The sequence below is a fragment of the Ciconia boyciana genome, chromosome 4 (assembly GCF_034638445.1).
Source record: "Ciconia boyciana chromosome 4, ASM3463844v1, whole genome shotgun sequence".
In the NCBI taxonomy this organism is placed as follows: domain Eukaryota; kingdom Metazoa; phylum Chordata; class Aves; order Ciconiiformes; family Ciconiidae; genus Ciconia; species Ciconia boyciana.
This window is the reverse complement of record NC_132937.1, coordinates 100,399,718-100,418,797: the sequence shown is the minus strand read 5'-3', so window position 1 is coordinate 100,418,797 and position 19,080 is coordinate 100,399,718. Positions and strand designations below refer to the sequence as shown.

At 39.3% G+C, this 19,080-nt stretch overlaps 1 long non-coding RNA gene across 2 annotated transcripts in view; it reads left to right on the top strand.

Moving 5' to 3' along the window:
* LOC140651377 (uncharacterized) overlaps positions 1–19,080 on the top strand; it is a 65,417-nt gene that overhangs the window by 35,642 nt on the left and 10,695 nt on the right. For both annotated transcript variants that reach the window (XR_012042382.1, XR_012042381.1), the window contains one exon: positions 10,254–10,301. This is a non-coding gene — a long non-coding RNA (uncharacterized lncRNA). The remainder of the gene's footprint in view (positions 1–10,253; positions 10,302–19,080) is intronic.

Below are 19,080 nucleotides of genomic sequence, written 5' to 3'. Positions count from 1 at the left end.
ATATCCCAACCTATTAGTGTCAGGAAATTGTGCTTGGAAAGTTAAGAGAAAAAAGAAAAATCTTCTGCAAGTGAAAGGCAGAGATGTTATCGCACGTTAATAATGTGCATTGGGAGGTCTGCTCGTAAACAGTTCTTTGGCTGGTATAAGTTGGAATGACATAACCAGTGTAGCTATACTGGTTTTGTTCAGTCCAGGAATTTTCACCATAGGAGTGACTAGATCTATAACTGTGAGAATCTGGATTTACTCTTCTTAAAGTAAGCTGCCAAATTGGTATTAGGTGAAGTGGGAGGAGGACCGGGCCCTGCAAAGACTGCTTCTTTTCTGCTTCTTTGTTTGAAAAAGTGAATTTTAAAACACCCAAGTTTTCAACATAGCATCTTGCACCCTGTATTCTTCAGCTTTTTCTAGAAATGCCGAGCACATACTTCGGTGGCCAAAGTGTTTATTTCAACCAGCTCATTCCTGGCTAAATATGATCAAACTAGATTAGCTGTAATATTTAAATACCATAGCGTCAGTGAACGAAAACTGTGGACTAGCTCATTATTAGAGGATAATACCCTTCTAATCTATATTAAAAAAAAAAGAAGTTGTCTAATAGACCTCAAATTGGCTTCCCATTCTAGAGAGACCTCCAAGGATATATCGCAATTACAGAAGGCTTTCCCCCCCCCTTTAATAACTAATATAATGTGCTTTGAAGTAATGTGGTCTCACATTGAAATCTACAATCAAACACCTAAACTAACAGAAAAGGTAAAACCACCACAAGGGAGAATTTAGAAACGGAAGTGCATAATCAGATAAACGAGAAGAAAGTTTTGAAAAGGATTGCAGAAGAGTAACAGGAGATATTGCTGGTGTGTTTCTTACTTCATTGTTGTTTTCCTTCAGTAAAAGTTCTATCAGCTGGGGAGAGTTGCTCACTTCTTTGAAGCTGGCTCTTGTTTCTCTGAAATCAGATTCCTTATTCCCAGGGCTCCACTCCGCGATGCCAGCACAAACATACATCAGCAGCTGCACAGCACTTTAAAGAGTTAGCAAGGAGCTATCAAGCAATTACTTATTCCATTTTAGATCTCTGTCCATTATTTTCACTGAGCAAGTTTGAAGTTGGGGGAATAAAAATCAGAGAAAGCAAATACACATTTTGGAAGTCTGAGCATCTCACCTAAGGAGCGAAGCTCACCTACCGCTAACTAAAGAGACAAGACCTGTAGGTGAGAACTGCCAATGGGAAGAATAATCCCCTTCCTGTGAATAAAGCCTTAAAAAGTACTTGGGTCTTCACTCTGATAAATACAGTGGGTTTTGGTGTGCTGAGCCTGTGTCAGCCTTACTTCTGTCAGGGGCAGGTGCAGTTCTGGCTGCTTCTGCACTTGGACAGCATGGTGCGCAGGCTGGTTTCACCTATAGCGGAGTCCCCTTCGAGTTAGTAGGACTGTGCTGTGGGTAACTTGGGTGGAATGAAGTGAATGAAGAGGCTAAGCTTGAAATTCTTGGATTACTTCCAAAATTAACTTTTTTTTGTTGTTGTTACTGAGCCTAGATTTGTGCTGTTTTCTGGTGCGTATGTGTCTCTGTGTGTGTGAAATACAAGCTATTGTAGACAGAGATTGACTTTTCTTATAAACAAGTGTACATTTATCCTTTGGCCTGAAGTGCAAGATGAATAAAAGCATTAACAAGCTTCTCATAAAATAAGCAATAGTGGAACCATGAACTGTCTTTGCTTCAGAGGCATCTATGTGACTGGGGGTTGTTAATAATGCTCGTAGTGTCCCTCACTTGACACCAACAAAGCCAAATGTCATCCCAACAAAAAGGCAGCAAAATCTCAAGCAGTCCTGTGCAAGCTTATGAGAAAAGATGGGCTTTGCTGTTTGCCCTCAAGTTGTCTACTGGCTTGCATGGAATTTATTAATTTTGTCAATGGAACAGCTACACAGAATACTCTGAGGAAAAGGTAAAAAATATAAGATACCATTAACCATGGTGGGGAAATCAGAAAGTTTCAGGCCATAACTTTCTGATGCTTCACAGTTTGCTAAATTTTTAGTTACCTACAACCCATCCTTCCCTGCATTTTCCTAGGCAAAAAAAAAAAATTCCATTTTTTTTTCCTGAACGGAGTGAGGGAGAGCTTCTCACACATACAGTTAGATATGCCTGGTTGCTGTGGATATAGGACTTGGATATTTTGACAAGACACTTTTGACAGTTTTCCACAGTTGTCCCCCAAAGCAAAACTGTGGAAAAAGGACCTTTCCCCTCTGCTTCCCTCCTTTCACCCCAAAGCAGTGAAATTTACTTCTGGATGAGCACCCAGGGTGAATCTCCCTGCTTGCATCCCAGAGGCAGATGTGGCCAATATTTCTGTGAGAAAGATCACTCAAACTCTGCCATTAATTTACAGCCTGGGTCTTCATCTATCCTCCTTTATTAACCTGTGTGTAAGTACCTGCAGCTGATTAAATGTCTCCAGTACTAGAATTTCAGAAAACTGCTGTAGATGGAGCGAATCTTTGCCCGCCAGAGCAATTTGGTAGTTCTGTTGCGGGAGTAAGAGGTGCAAGCTGGTCCATGAGCAGTCCTGGGAGCCAAGCCTGTGGTCACCTTTCTGAGTGGCTTTTCCATCTTTGTCCTAGACCCGTTTAATTTCTCTGAGAACATCTTTTTATGAGCTGGGACAGAAAGTGGGAGGGAATGAGGCAGGGCGGGATGGCTTGGGAGTACAGTCAGGGTTTGTATAAACCAGTAGTTCAGTCATTCACCCAAAACATCAGAGGATCAGTCCTAATCCCCGAGTCAGTTATAAAACAGCATCAACATGGAAGACAGCTCTGCACATTTTTGGATACACGGGGTTGGATGTCAGCTTCAGGGAGACACGTACAGATCTGAGTTGCAGCAGAGCAGAGACAAGCATCAACTCGGGGCTAAGGATTTCCCCAGACACTGTAAAATTAGGTTACTTTATATATTTTTTATCCCCCTAGACTTTTTCGAAAATCTGGTTCTGCTTCTAAAACATTTGCAAGTAAAGAAAGATATTGCAGAGGGTATCTATAACCGAGTAATTTGTAGCAGATAGCTTTTTTAATGAATGATGGATTTTTTTTTTTCTGTCCAGAAAGAGTGAAATTATTTTTTCAACCTTGATGCTGGGAGTGGAGAATATAATTTACTTGTGGCCCCTATGTGGTGGCAAGAGCTTTTTTGGTTTGCACAAACAGGCACGAGTGGTTTGGGATAAACAGCTCTTGAACAACAGACTAGATGAAACTTGGTCACTTTAGTTTCCAAAGTGGTCCTGCAGATGCTGAGAGAATAAAGCAAAGGTTGTCCTTATCCCACTTTCCCATACTGATCAAATAGTTCGGGTGTCAATGTATATGCCAGACTTGCTCTTTCTTGCACAAGGGTGGAAGCCCAAAGAGGCTCTGTGCTCCATGATGACCCTCATTCCCTCCATGCCCTTCATGAAGCAAAACACAGCGTACAAGTTAGATCATCTCTTGCCTTATATTCCCCTACTGCTCTCTATTTCTAAGCCTTCTACACCTGAAACTTTTGAAAAAAATTAACGATTCAAAATGGCAATGAGAGAAGGCAAGACAGCTACAATACATTGTGATAGTCCTGCCCAGCTGGAGAAATCTCTTTCAGACAAAAGGAGTTGGTTAGGCACCCAACCTCAAATCAAGATATCAGCTCTACTGTATTGCTCTTTGTTTCCTGTCCTTTTATATCCATGGAGGGAAATAAATACTTCTAGATGAGAGGAACTAAGTTTTAGACAGTTAAAGGTGGGTGAGTTGAGTCCCACACATTTTTTACAGCTAGATATTTCTATGAGCAGTATAAAACAAAGTCCCTGTCAAATAAAGATAAGTTTTATAACATTTTATGGTAGTACCTACGCATCTCCCAAAAGACATGAAAAAGTTTCAAAAGGTTGTGATATCATTTCATGTATGCCAGTAGCTGAGAGAGACAGCACAAGGCCCTAGGCTGCAGGGAACAGCTTGATCCTGTATTCCTGAAAATCCTCAGAAATTCTGCCAAAGGACTGGACTAGGTGTACTAGGAATGCTAAGGAGAGGTACTAGGCTGGGCTTGGTATACTAAGATTAAGCTAAGGAGAGATACTTGACTCTCTGGGACCCTTTCTAGCTTCTTTTAGGTTCCTGTCTTGTGGTCAGAGGTTAGTACATGTATGTAAGTAATGTTCAAACAGTGTTTCGCCATATGCACATGCGTTCTGGGGAAAGTCAGAAAACCTGACTTAAACTGTTTTTACACATCAAGGTTATACAACACTGGAAGGGTCAATAATGGCAAATCCAGGCAAAATTATGGCCCTGTTGGTGCCAAGTGCAAACTTTGCTTTGACGCAAGTCGGGGAAGCTTTCCAAGTAAAATTTGCAAATTTCTTCCTTTGGATATCATGCCCTTTGTCTCAAGCAGCTAAGGTCACAAATGCCTCAAATCAATATGGCCACAAAAGACATATAAAGAGGTAAGTGCTCAACCATTGTTGCTAAAAATATGGTTTCCTTACAAGAAAGGTTAGCCTTGACTAGAAAGTCTATTGTGTGACAAGATCAGAAAGACTAATCTATCACTCCAACAGCCAACACAATACAGGGAATTTAGAGTAAAATGCTCATCTCTGACCTGCCCCGTGGATCACCTAGTGGTCTGCAGTCACTCTACGCATCTGTTGACATCAACAAGGCTGACAGAAAAGTAGTGTCAAGGTGACCCTAACTTCCGCTTTGATTAATTGACTTTATAATTTGTCACTTTGGAGGGGGAGAAAAAGGGAATATATCATTAACCTCTTTTGAAAGATCTGTACCTTAATCAAGTATAATTATTTTTCTAGATTAAACAATTACGACCTCTTCCTACACTAACAAATATTGTCTTAGCTCAAATCTGATATCAGTAAAAAGGTACTTACTGTATTGAGCTAAAATAAATTGTGCTAGGGCTTGTTTGTCTGTGGCGATTCTGGAAAGGGCTGTGCCTCCTCCATCGGAACAACTTACAACAAAGGCCATACATTTCAAAGGACTGAGTTCCTGAGGACTATGGCTATGTAAGACTGGCTTTACTGTAAATTACCACTAATAAGTCACTGAATATTTAGAAAGAATCCTGAGCAATTCACAAATATCCAGCTATTTTTTTTTTAATTTAGCTTTCTTTAAAAAACCAACCAAACAAAAACACAACAGCAAAATTCTAAGAAGACATAACCTTAAGCTATGTGAAGTGTCAAAATACATTTAAATACATGCCAAGAACTGAGTGGTCTTGCTTTATTCTTATCTGGGCATCCTTTTACCCAATCAGAACTTTAACGTTCCTGTCTTATTCTGGGTGTAAGACCACGCTATTCACACTGGTTTCCAAGTATGACAGATTCCAGCCCAATCTGATACTGCAGTGACTGTTCATTTCCCACTGGTGATCACCCCCTCATCTTATGGCTGCAAAGAGAAACATAGAGAAGGATCACAAGACTCTCTATAATAATAATGTACACTTTACATGCATCCATATTCTAGCACTGAGGCTAAAACATTCTGCTCTGCTTCCTTACTTTGCCATTTTGTTTGGTGCAAATCTTAAAAATTAATTGGAGATCAGTATTAATTATTGAGTTTGTTTCCTTTATTTTTTTTTATATCTGTTTTGCCAAGATAATTTGTGCAGATCATCCCATGCCAAATAGCAGGTACATAAAATAAATAGAGATATTTGTAGGCAACATGCTGGCAAAAGATTGAAAATGCTGTTCTTCAAAAATCCTGAGTACTTTCTTCATCATGTACAATTTGGACTGTACTAATGCAATTGCTAGCGCATGTACTTTGTTTATAGGGTCTTAAGACATCTTCATTTGTTAGGCTATAACTCTGCCTTACACCTCTGTCTGCCACTTTTTCACTACCCTTTTAAAGATTTTGGCTCTAGCCCTGGTTGCAATGCATGAGTTTAATTAAAATCTGCAGATGTTTTCCGTAGACTATGTAGGGTGGATTTACGTTTCGTCAATGAATGCACATTGGCTCTTGCTTGAATATATGCATGTACACTTCAAATACATGGACAATAAATAGATCCTTTCTGAAGAAACAAGAACAAAACATGCAAGCACGTACTCTGTACAGCGGTGAGAAACAAGACTTTGACATGATGGCTATCCCAGATCTGGGAGCTGTCACTTGTGCAGTATATGCAGAGATAAGGAGGAAGCTATAATATAAACACAGAGAAAAGACTTGGTTTTCATTCCAGTTTAATTTGCCAGAGCATGATCCTTCGCCCACATGCTGAAAACAGGGATGCGTCCTCTCAACCTGCAAACCAGCTCGCTGAAAGATTGGCAGCTGCCTGCAGAGCAGGCACACCTTGCGCTTAGTCCCAGGCAGGCGATGTTTTAATCATGGCCGTGGTGATGAAAGGGCTGGGAGGGCTCACCTTTCATGCACCAACCTAAACAAACACAATATAACATCTCTGCTGCAACCCAAGCCGGTTCCTGCTTCGGCATTCCCGACACATACTCGGCTCGCTGCATGCTCTCAAACATAACTCGTCTACATGCTCCTGTGTTGTTTTACATCACTGAGCTTGGCCTTTTAGAAACCGCAGGATAATGCTTCCTCATCATCCCAGCAAACGGCAATTTCGTGTTTACTGAAAAACAGGAAAAGGAATGAAATGAATTTCAAAAACCCTCTTAATTATTGATACGTATAAAAATTGTCCTCTTGTGTTCTGAAAACTGGTGTAAAATGTCACAGCTAGAGAGTTTCTTTTCAGTAAGTTATTCTCAGTAAATTTGGTCTGCTCGTTGCACGCATACACATATAGATATCTCAGATCTGTCTTTATATACGCTTTCTCCTCATGAAAAGCATTCTGACTACTTAACAGGCATGTGGGATCCTGCATAAATTATGCTGATTCTATATGATTCAAACTATAAAATATAAAATTACATTGCATTTTCAATAAGCGTATACACAAACCATGTGGAACGTGAAAGGTCAGACTGGAAATTCCTCATTCTCATTTGAGAATAATTTTTTTTTCATCCAGTAGCCCCATTGATTTCAACTGGGCTTAGTAAGAGGTCTCACTTAAGACCATCATCTGGCCTTGTTTTAAGACCACTTCAGGGCTCCTGTTTTGCAATCTGATCTGTGCATAGACAGATGCATTCTTAACTGATGTCAGTGGGCTGTTTTTTTGGCTTGGGAAGGCATTTCATGGATCAAGGACATAATAGTTAACTCAACTACCCAAACAAGAACATGACAAAGCTCCACAGCAACATTTAATCTGATGTCTTTGAGATTATATTGAATTTTAGCTTCATAGACTTGTGGTGTTTCTCCACCAAAAAAGTATAATATTCTTACAGATTCAGACAAACATCACATAAAGGTTAGAGAACAAGCAGTATTTAGCATATCTGAGGTGGACTACACCAGCAGAATGGCAATGTCTACAGAAAAGGTGATCCTTTCAGGACACCCATTCCTCCCCTTGAATTCTTGCATGCATGTTTTTCTTTGTCTTTGCTGCCTTACACTGAATTTTCCAAACTTGCCTGTGTATGTGATATCATAGGAGCTAGGTGCCTGTTTTCAGAAATAATGAGTTTCTATGAATGCTACTCAGTTCACATAAAGATGGATGTGACCTCGAAAAACAGCTATACTTTGGTGCTGGAGATGAGATTTCTAGCTTTAGATTTGGAAATATTGGTACTTAGAGGCCAGCTCTGATTGCTCTTGTATTGCACAGGGATCTGCTCTCTCAGCATGGTGGGTGTTGAGCAAACACCTTTTGAAGTCCGTGGAAATTCTCCCACCAACTTCTAAAACAGACTAAGTTGTGCCTGAATTCTACAGCCTATTTTTTTCCATCTCAGTCACCAGCATGGTCTCTCCCTTCTGTGTATCATGGGTATGGAAGGTAAATTAGCCACCCAAAAAATTTAACAGACCATTAGACAGAGGTGCAATTTCTGTGACAGTGGAACAAAGGTACCTACACCTTTTAGAGAGCTTTACAGTGCCAGTCTGCTTTCACTGCTATCCATTTTAATATTACCTGTGATCAGAAGTACGAGTACTCTCTACAGGGTACTTTTCATATACTTTTACTGGACTCTGCCTGGCACATTCACTGATCTCTGCAGCACTTCAGCATGTTCTCTTTTTATAGATGTATCAGACATCTCACTCCTTTAATATATGGCATACCGATAGATGGATGCACCTACGTGAACCCCGTTGCATCAGTGTGCATTGGTATGGTACTCAGACATGCATTACAAGTAGAAAGACTGGCTTGACATGAGTAAAAGTGTCCTGTCGTATTGTACATGAGACAATCTTTAGTGACTTTATCTGGCCACTGAACACGGATGTAAGCTTTGTTGGTTACTGTTAAGCACACTATCATGAGCTCCATACGTACCTACAGTTTCAGTTTTTAAATAGACCTTCCCTGAGTGTAAGCAAAAATGGTGGAGGACTTAGAAGAAAAACTTTGCTTTGGGGCTTTAGAGTCTCTTGGCTTATAAAGTAGCGCTGGTGTGTTATGTGTCTAAGACTGGTTGTCTGGGTTAGAGCAGGACTGGAAGGTCTCAGAATGAATCCATGCAGAGCTGAGTGCTTTCTGCATCTCCTCGGTCCATGAAGAGTCACATTGCTGCCCACAAAGGTGCAAAGGTTGAATAAAACATCGTTTCAGGTAGTATGAATCCAATCCATTGACTGATTTTGGATAGTCATTTTGATACCTACTAGGAGCTGCAGAACATTTCAAAGGGCATCCCAGTGGGATTGCTCCTTGCTGGATTTACAAGGAGCTCTTCCGATCCTTTGAACACACTGCAGAGGGTAATCAAGACAGGTACAGGCTTCCTTACCTGTTACCACTTCTCTTCATTTTCCATTCAGCAACTGTGTCACCCGTGCACGTGTTCAGCACAGTCTTCCGTGGGTGTGCACTCAATAAGATCTGAATACAGCAGTCAAAATCTGGATCAAGGCACAGTTTGAATTAGATTTCTCTGTCGTAGTGGAAGGAAAGATTCTTGGAAAGTTGCTCCATGCCATATTTCAACTATCTACTGCTAGTTGTTTTGGATGAAACTTTTGTTATGGTTAAAAAAATTATATCTTTCTAGTTAACTTCTTGCTTTCACTTAAAAAAGACACCTTGGAGCAAGGCGAAGGAGCTTTGTGAAGACCACAAAGCTTAGCCCGAAATGTAAAGTCTTGAAAGTAAAGGTTACAAAAATTGGAATACTTAAATACAGGACCTTAAAATGGAGGCTGCTACACCTCCTTAGCCATGGTTATTTTCTGTACTAATCTACCTGTCTGTATGAAACAGGGGGAGACAGACACATTACCAATTTCAAGTAATTTTCGCTGTCAATGAAGGGGATGACTTTAACAAAATAATTATTTGCATGATAATATTAATAATAATGCCAGAAAAATTAATGCCACTGAGTACAAAAAAATGTGTGAAACAAATAGGGGTCAGGATCAGGAACACTGGAATGTGAACATTCAATTAACAATAATAGAAAAGATGTGGGGCATGGTATGTAAATGAAAGCTGCCTGGGGCCAAATGCTCTCAATAGCGAAGCCAACAAGATATTAAAAACACCCCACATGACTTTGTTTTTCAGCTCATGAGCAAATCCATGTTGAAAATATGTTTATCTGCTCTAACAGCAAAAACAAACACATTCCATAATCTATGTATTAAGAGGATGTATAACTTGCACAGCATTCACGGCTAGGAAAATGTGACTACGTACAGTAAGTGCTGTGAAACGGGAGGGGGGAAGAAAGAAGAGTGGTAAGAAGGACAGATGCTTGAGGAGAAAAATCTTGCTAACCAGAGGTTTTTACATGGACCACAGCATCCCATGTCCCACATGCTGATTTCTCGAGCAGACCTGTTGCCAAGATAAATTTTTTCTTGGACTCTAGAATTTATAGGATGTGCTTGGCTTGCATCAAGAACACAGCAGTTCCTTCCCCACACAAACAGCTCTATCTAGCTAGGCTGGGTATAAACAGAAAGACTGCTTCACTAATTATTTATACAAAGACAAAGATAGCTGCATTCTGGAAGGTTCATAGGAACTGGATTTTTTTTTTTTTTTGGTCTTATTGTGTTTTTGACTTTCAGGGCTGTCAGACTCCACCGAAAAGCGTCTAGACCTTCATCCACAGGAAGGTAATTTGCAGGTTTACTACTCTGATTCATGCAGTGATTTTTTTTTTCTTTTTTTCCTGAGACAATTGATACTGATTATTTAATAGTAAAGTATTTATACAAAGCAGGATCCTTACATGGACAAGGAGTTTCTCTTCCTACCTGCCCCCCTGGCTTTTGAGACTACTTGTGTGAACAAGGGGTACTCCAGAGCTCCCAGCACCGACCTCACTGTAAATGTTTGCATTATGAGAAGAAGATTCTTACACGTCCTGGAGATGCACTACACTGATGTGTTCCAGCAAACAGTGGCTTTTTCAAATCAATATGACTACTTTTATGAGTCAAGTGAAACTCATTCATAAGTGTTTTCAGATTCAAACCAACTGTTTTTTAAATCATGCTCCATCTTCCTTCCCCCTTTCTCCCCGGTTTTAGACCAAGGAGTTGAAATACTGAAACAGGCTTAGCAAAAGAACTAAGAAAATAATTTCCTGAGTGCTTCACAAACCATTATCATCATCCTCTCACTTGTGCATGAAATGCAGCTGAAATATGCAATATATGAAATAAGTTCCTAGCAGTTTACAGCAAAGCCACAGTGAAAGGAGGTGAGAGAAGAAAGAATAATGTAGCCAGTGGAAAAACAAGCAGTATTTTGGGCAGGCAGAATACTGTTGAGCTGCAGTCACCTAGGTCTGTAAACTGAACCTTGCAAGTAGTCTTACTCTTATTTTAAGCACATTTTAAGAGCCTGTGGGATTGGGTCTCAGTTTAGGCTCCAGGATTAGCATTCCTCTTGTGCAAAGTACCATGGAATTTTAATGAATACAAGTAGTCAGAATTTCTGCTGTCTCCCAGAGATTTGTTTATTTACTAATTTAGAGACAGATTTAACATCTTACTTCAGCGGTACATCTGCACCAGCACAATACTGAGCCAATGGTTAAAAATCTGAAGCTGAGAAAAGAGTGGCATCTGTGAGTCATATATAGTTCTAGACAGACATATAAGTGATCTCTGAAAATACTGTCCCCAGCTTAGATAATGAGACATTAAAAGATTACAATGGACACAAAGATATGGCATCAAAAAGTCCAGTCCAGTTTGCTGTGGGAGCTTTCTGTGTTTAAAATAAAAGAAAAAATTAAGATATGATTTGAGTTTCTGTTGTACATGTACAAGTATTTTTCCTTAGGGCATGGATGCCTCTAGGACATGATTAGCGTAGCGCCTGGTTTGGTCAAATAGAGTTTTTATATTGAAATAACACATCAGGCCCTTTATCCCAGGTCCTCAAAGGGAGCTGGGCATTTAACTCCATTTGGCAGAACCAAACAGCCACTTTTCCAGGTCTATATCTCAGCTGCTCCTTTTCTTTACTTCAGGTTTTCTGAATTCTTTTCCCCTTTAAAATCTTCCTTTAGAGCCGCAGGGACCCACCAGCAGCACAAGTGAGGGGAGCTGGGTAAGAAACTTTCTGAAGCCCTTGGTCTCATAATGAGTAGCCAAAAAGCTTCATCCAGCCTGAGAATCAAGATGCTCAGCGCAAGTATCTTGCTAGGTCCAAAACTTTGTGTAAGTGGTCTATATGGTTTTAAGAGGGCTGATCAAGAAAGTTTTTTTCAGCTTTAAGATGAGGCATTTTAAGCTGTGTAGTAGATGCTTTGGGACAAAGTTTTAAACCTTTTGTTGACATTTGCTTTTGCAAAAATTAAGTAGCTGTCTATACGAAACCTGGTCACACAGTCCTGAAAATCAGGCTATTAAACAGAACCAGACAATAATACACAACGTGGTAATTTTTATTTCTATAGTATGAAATGTTTTGCATGTTTGTTGCTTCTGAAAATGAATATAAATTTCAACAAATACCAGGAAAGCCAACAAGCTCAAACAAAAGTAAACAAATAACACCTCTCCACAACTCCCAAGTCCTCCCAGAGCATTTTATACGGTTTCTGAAGCTTAGCTGTGCTCTCAATAACCCCCTAGTTCAGCTTCTGGAACTACAAAAATCTATTTTCTGTCACTTAAGTTGTCTTGTAATGTCATAGGTGAATGATTATTTGCTGAATTTTAATCTTCTTGAAAAAAGATACATGTTTTTGTTATGATTTAAAAGAGTCACTTGAAAAAAATAAAAATGTTATAGACTGCTGGAGCCAAGCCAGGCTTTGGTAAAATCTGGCTAGATAATATATTCTCTTTAAGATAAATTCAGCAGAGTGAATATTCATAGCTGAAGTAGTGTTCCCTGAAATACAAAATTTATAATAGAAGTGAGATTGTGTTCTTAACAGCATATATGAGGCAGTTTTTTTTAAAGAAGCTGTCTAATTACCTTTTAAGTCAACTACTCCGCTTGTTCCCCTGGTGACTCTACTCTCCCAAAAATGTATCGGCTGAGTTTTTCGTTATTATTTCCCAAACAAGAAAATAAATACTATGAAAAATCAATAGCAAAGTTCACACGAGCAGATGTTAAACTTCTGCATAGTTTACCATACATTCAAGATACTGATCTTACCAGCATGGAGCCTGATATTTGTAATGGAGCTTTTTTAGTTAGTAAAGTCAGTAGCAGTAGAGCTTTGGAATTGGTAGCAAAAAGTCAACTGCACATTTGAATACTCAATTTTGCGGCTATAAACAGCCACGTCACATTTCCAGCAACAACAATGGGATGGTTTTCAGCACTGCTCTACCAAGGAGGAATGTTTTCTATTTTCTTCTTGTATATACAATTAAAAGCATTCCCACCAGAGAACTCTGCCCTGTATTCACTTCTGAAACAGAGCATGAGAGATGTCTCTCAAAAGTCAAAACCCTGACTTTGCCTGGGCCAAATAATGAAAGAACAGCCCAGCAGTGCACCGTTACTTCTAAGGCTTCTATTAAAAGTTTGAATTCACTGACTAATTGTCAATACTTGACTCAGCATGCAATTAATAAGGAGATCTCTGGTCATGAGAAAAGTCTTTTTTTCTTCTGTGTGGAGAGGTGAGTTTACCTTTTATCAGGCAAGAGATAAGGAATTGCATGCATGGGGTATAGGCAAGTTCTTGTCTTGCTCTAGGGGATATCCACCAGTGCCTGTGTTCTTGTTGAGTAATAATGAGATACCATAACCAAACAGTAGAAGATGCATGTCAGATGGTTCTCCAATAACATTAGAAAAAAAGCAGCTGATGTATGGGATATTGAAGGCAGATTAAGTTGTTAATGTATATTAGTATATTCTTAATTTCCTTTTAATTGAAAAAGACATATTGACTTTAATTAGAACCATTTCACAGGAACTGTCAATTAGCACATGTCAAACTAGTTAATTCAGAACAGAATTCTTTTAATTAGGGTCTGCTTTCCTTTAACTGTGGGGCCAATGAAATCAGCCTTTCCTTATCAAGATTTTAAATGTCTCTAAGACATACAATACAAATGTAGTCTCTTATCTATTATTAGAAGCCCATATGGATAACATTAAAATGATGATGCTGGCATTGTTCATGCAGCACAAATCAGAGTTTCCTTTATGACTGTTTGAAAAAAAAAAAAAAGATGGCTTTGAAGAAAGACTATTTTAAATACACAGATTTATCCTACTTTAAAGAGACTACAAAATTTATGACATGCATGTTCACATTTAAAGTATTATTTAATACGTCTGCTCAAATAAATGGGCCTATTCAAACGTTTTGTGTGTTCTATCAGCCAAAGACACATAAAATATTTTCAAAGCATGCATAACGTTCTTCCCTTAAATGAACTGTAATCAAAAGGAGAAAACAGACTCGATGATTTTTTTGGGACAATATAAAACCAGCATTGTTAACTTTCATTGCATGTGAAGATTTAACACTGATTGCTAATCCAGTGGCTGTGAACACTAGTGAGCTAATGTCATCTCAGTTATCAAACAGCATATAATCCCGGTCTTGACTTTCACATACATTTTCTGAATATGTCTCGAGTTTGCTGATGGATCTTGACTCTTGGCTGACATACTGGTGTAAAGACCTTCCCCATGGTTTCTGGGAGCTGCCATGTGCAACATCTGTAACGCTGGTCACATCCCTTCCAGGAGTAAGAACAGCTGAGAGAAATATAACAAAAAATAGAAAAGGAATGATTGCAAAATCTAGACTTAGTTTTATCATACAGGGTTTAGCCACTGTTTTACTGACCTATATCAACAGAGGATTACAGAGATTAGTGAAAGGAATACTTAATAACTGAACTGTGGATTCCAAAGAGGATTATCTGGTAAGATATTTCATGTATCCTGATGCTTTGTTGAACATATTAGGAACCTGATTATGGGCCTGAGTAACTCAACAATAAAAAAAGCATCATTTCCCAAAATGAAGTACAACTGGGACGCATTAAAATTTAACGTGTCCTAGAAGTACACTTCACCTAGGATCCTAACCACGCCGTTTTTTTCCCCCAGGGAAACTCTGTGGTATGTGGTCGGCAGTACCGTTGTAAGAGTGCCCTGTGCTAAAACGTGTGTTAGGGTTTCCACAAAACTTTGAATAGTGGATGAACTTTAACTGATGATCTGCAAAATTGAAAAACTGTGTCCCGGGAGTTCTTCAGCTCAAGCAAGAGGCTCTGGAGACACGTCACTTCACTGCCTACTGTCCAGTATGAAGTGTGCCCTGAGTATAACTAACAGCTGTAGTTCTACTTTTAAATGTGATTGTAAATAGGTAGCATAAGAGCCTGATATTTTTTCATTAATCCCATTGCGGCCCATATTAAATCTCTGCTTATCAGTTTAAATACTTACCATAATTTAGAACTCTTTAAGCAGATCTAAGTCACTTTGGCACTGAATTGCATAATCCAACTTCTTTTATAACACAGCAGAAACAATGCTTTGGATTTTGATCATATTACTCAACTGACAATATATTGTTTGTTTCAAAATGGCAATTAACAATAACTCTTCTTTTAAAATCAACCCCACATTGGCTTTGCATAGGAAGTATGGGTACGTTCACCACCAGGGTTATAAAACCTTGGGTGACTGCCTTTGTGCTCACGTATTATGCATTATGCTGAACCTCAAACTATACTTGAACAGTTTAAACTATAGGAAATTTTCAGATTACAGTGAAATTTTTAGTCCTTGCAGTATGCCAGTCAGGTGGGTAATAATTTATCTAATCCATACCTTATGGCTGGGATAACGGAGAAACAGTTGTATGGAGGGAAAGTGACTTACCCAGGCCCCAAACTGAGTCGGTTAGAAATGGAATTAAAAGCAGAAGCTCCTGATTCCCTGAAGTTGCCTGAACCTCCCTGCAAATACGCCAATGCACCTCTCAGCGTGTCCCACTGTGTGCCGTGCCCTTAAAGCAGCGCAAAGCATCTTTTTTTTCTAATTAATACTAAGGCGATTCATTGCTTAGCAGCAGCACTAATATTTACACACTTATGGATCTCATGATTAAGTAGCAAGCTTTGACTTCAATTAAACCTGACAGTTTCTGATAGCAAAAGTCATTACAGAACTTCAAAAGCACTTGAACTGCAGCAAGATCTTTACAATTATCTATATAATATCTTTCAGCCTCTGTTGGCTCCTTGATCTTCTGCGGCAGGCCCAACTTCTCTGTCAACTTCGGTCTATGAGAAGCTGAACCTTAATGCATGCTATTTAAAAAAAGTATATGAAAATGCTGCAATATACAATGGATTTCACCCGGTCTGACATTCTTTTTGGGATAAGTGCTTAATAAAAATTGCCCATGTGAATCATGTACTGTTCATGCATTGTTCATGAATCAAACCAAGAGCCATTTAAAAATGACTAGCATTAGAGAAACGTAATAGCTTTTTAACAGATTATTTAAATGACTGTAGGTCTGCTTTCCAGTCATTTTATCCAAACAGCTATGGCAGGACTATCCCTGAAAAGGGAGTAACTTTCTGATTAAACTCTTTTGTTGTTGGATTTAAGAAATATTTTAGAAGAGAGAATTTCTCAATTATGTATTCATCTTTCAGAGCCCAGGCATGGAGGGTGTAACAATTTGATCAAACCCAGCTGAAAGCAGTAACGGTTTGGAGGATTCATTCCGTTCTTACATCACGGTGAAGAAAGTCTTTAAATACATGCAGAGCAGAACAGAGAGTTTGTTCAGACTGACCAGCACGTAAATAACTTCCTCGGTAGTTTTTGGTCTCCGCAGCTTGGCTTGCCTGGTACTTTTGTAGAGTGATGCAACAGTGATTGAGCAGTGCATTTGTGTGTTTTTGTGGCCATATTATCAACCCATATGATTCCTTGATTTTTGCTTTGTTGGCCGTATGCATCCCAATGTAATTGAAACCAGCAGATACCCTTATCTGCTCATGTGCTGTTGGCTCCTTGGCCCGACGTTGCCAGTGGCTGAACTCTCTGTCCCTTCCTCCTTTCCCAAGGAGGGTTTTTAACTGTGACGGTTGTGCTCATATTAAAACATTACAGCAACGGGTTTGCAGCACCCAAAGATGGAGCCCCTTCCCATTAAACTGGGAGAGTTCCTTACTCCAAGTCCTCCAGACCACTGCTTTTCACTTACTGTTGTTTTGAAGCATAGCCCAGATTTTCTCAAAACTGATGGTCTTTCAGACAGCTTGCTCTCCTTTCTGCTGGCTATTTTTGATAAAACCCGTGCATCTTAGTGTTAATGATGAAAACTACCTAGTGGAAAAATAATGCGAAGGCAGCTAATACTTGCCTAATTATTTGCAGTGCGGTTTAGTAGCTGCAAACAAGGGAAGTCAGCTGGCTGCCCCGTCGTCTCGAAGAAGGCACTGATGGACCATCAGCAGTTCAATAATCATAGATAAGGAGCTGCTGCTCTTGCTCCCACAGTCACTGCAGGCATATTCCTCCAGGTCACATCGCCTCGTGCTACACCAGTGTTAACTACCCCTTTATTAAACAATTCTCCAAGCATAACTAAAGCATTTGGGTTGTTAACATACATAATAAGTTATATTTAAGAAGGTTTCAAATCAGCACATTGTATTTTGCAGCGAAGTCATAAAAATATGCTAACATGATAACATCTAATGAGGGAAATGTTGCATGCAGATGTCTGTTTGCCTATTATCCCATAAAATGACTGTATATTTTTATTTATATGAGTAACGTTAGACACAAACATGTTACGAAAAAAGCATTCATTTAGGAAATGTATAATCACAAGATGAGTCTAATATAAGAAACTGTTTGAAAACACTTTTTTTAGTGTTTGTAAAATGAAGAGAAATTAAAAAAAAAAATGTTCCAAAGTACATTTTTTTTCTCCCTCATGATGAGAAAGAAATATAGGTTCTCAGCTGGCATATTATTTGTGATGTGGCAGCGAAGTGAAATTTGTGCCTCGCGTCATGTATCCTTTACATGATGCAAAGGAGTATAATTTTATTTTTGTTTTATTTGAAGGCTCTGTCTGGGCACATTGGCCACCAATTTCATTTTTATTGCAGTGCATGGATAGCAAAGTCACATATCCTTACGTTAATGCAAAGGGCATAGGAAAGGAAAGGGAAAGTATAATTTTTGTTGTTGCTGTTGTCATTTGAAATTTCCATAGTGTCTGTGCACATTGGGTACCATTTCATTTTTATTGCGCTGCACTGATAGCAATGTCACATATCATTAAGTTAACACCAAGTTAGAAAAAAAAAGAAAAACAGATTTTTTTTTGCCCCCCGCTATTACCATTGTTTGAAATTTTTTGTACTGTGTGAATATAATTTCTGTGGGGTGGTGGAAGTACTGAAAAATCTAATATCCAATGTAAAAAAGGTATACGAGTTTATGTTTTTGTATTGCTCCATGTGACAGTGGATAGAAAATGTAATGCTACTTACATTTCTTATTGGTGGGATAAAGGTTTGTTCAGTATCTAGAAACAGTTTAATGTGGAAACAGCCATCTTTCAGGAAAATTGGAATAAAACTAGAATTTACTTTCCCCAAATAGGTATATTTTATTAAAGCGCTTATCTCATGCATCCTAAAATATCTTCCGTGTCCATCTCACTCTCTTTTGACTCCTGAGTAGAGAACGTGACCCTCACTTTAGGATGTGGAAGGTTAATCCATAGTTGTGGTGGACCCCACTCCTCATCACTGACATTTGCAAATAACTGCCACCAGGATGGACATGGTGCTCATCTACATGGGGAGCACCAGGCAGCAGTGTGGCTGCTCCGTTTTAAGTAATAGGTCATTGTACAGGTCAGCACTCATAGCAGGCAGGAGTACAGCCCTTGGGCTCCTGTGGGAAATTTTTGCCTTGGTATGGAGAATCTATTGCCAACAACTGTCTCAGTTTTGGAGAGCAAAAGAGGCCAACTTGTTTTATTTTATTTAATCTATTAGTAACTATTCTCATATCATGCCCAATATTGCCTCTTTATCCTTGACATTTGGAGCAAGTCTGTTGTGGTCCTGTAAGTCAAAGTCTGTTTTTAAGGAGCCACCCTTGGACAGACAGATACAGGGCTGCCAACAAGAGATTCCAAGCTCCAATATGGTCCTTCTTGGTCTACAGATGTGTTAGGTCTACTAGTTTGAGATAGACCCCATGCATTGCAGCTTGGACCCTGCTCTCCAGGCAACAAAGGTGGTGAAAGGGCTGGAAGGCATGTCCTATGAGGAGTGGCTGAGGACTCTGGGGTTGTCTAGTTTGGAGAAAAGGAGGCTGAGGGGCGACCTTATTGCTCTCTACAGCTTCCTGAGGAGGGGACGTGGAGAGGGAAGTGCTGATCTCCTCTCTCTGGGATCCAGG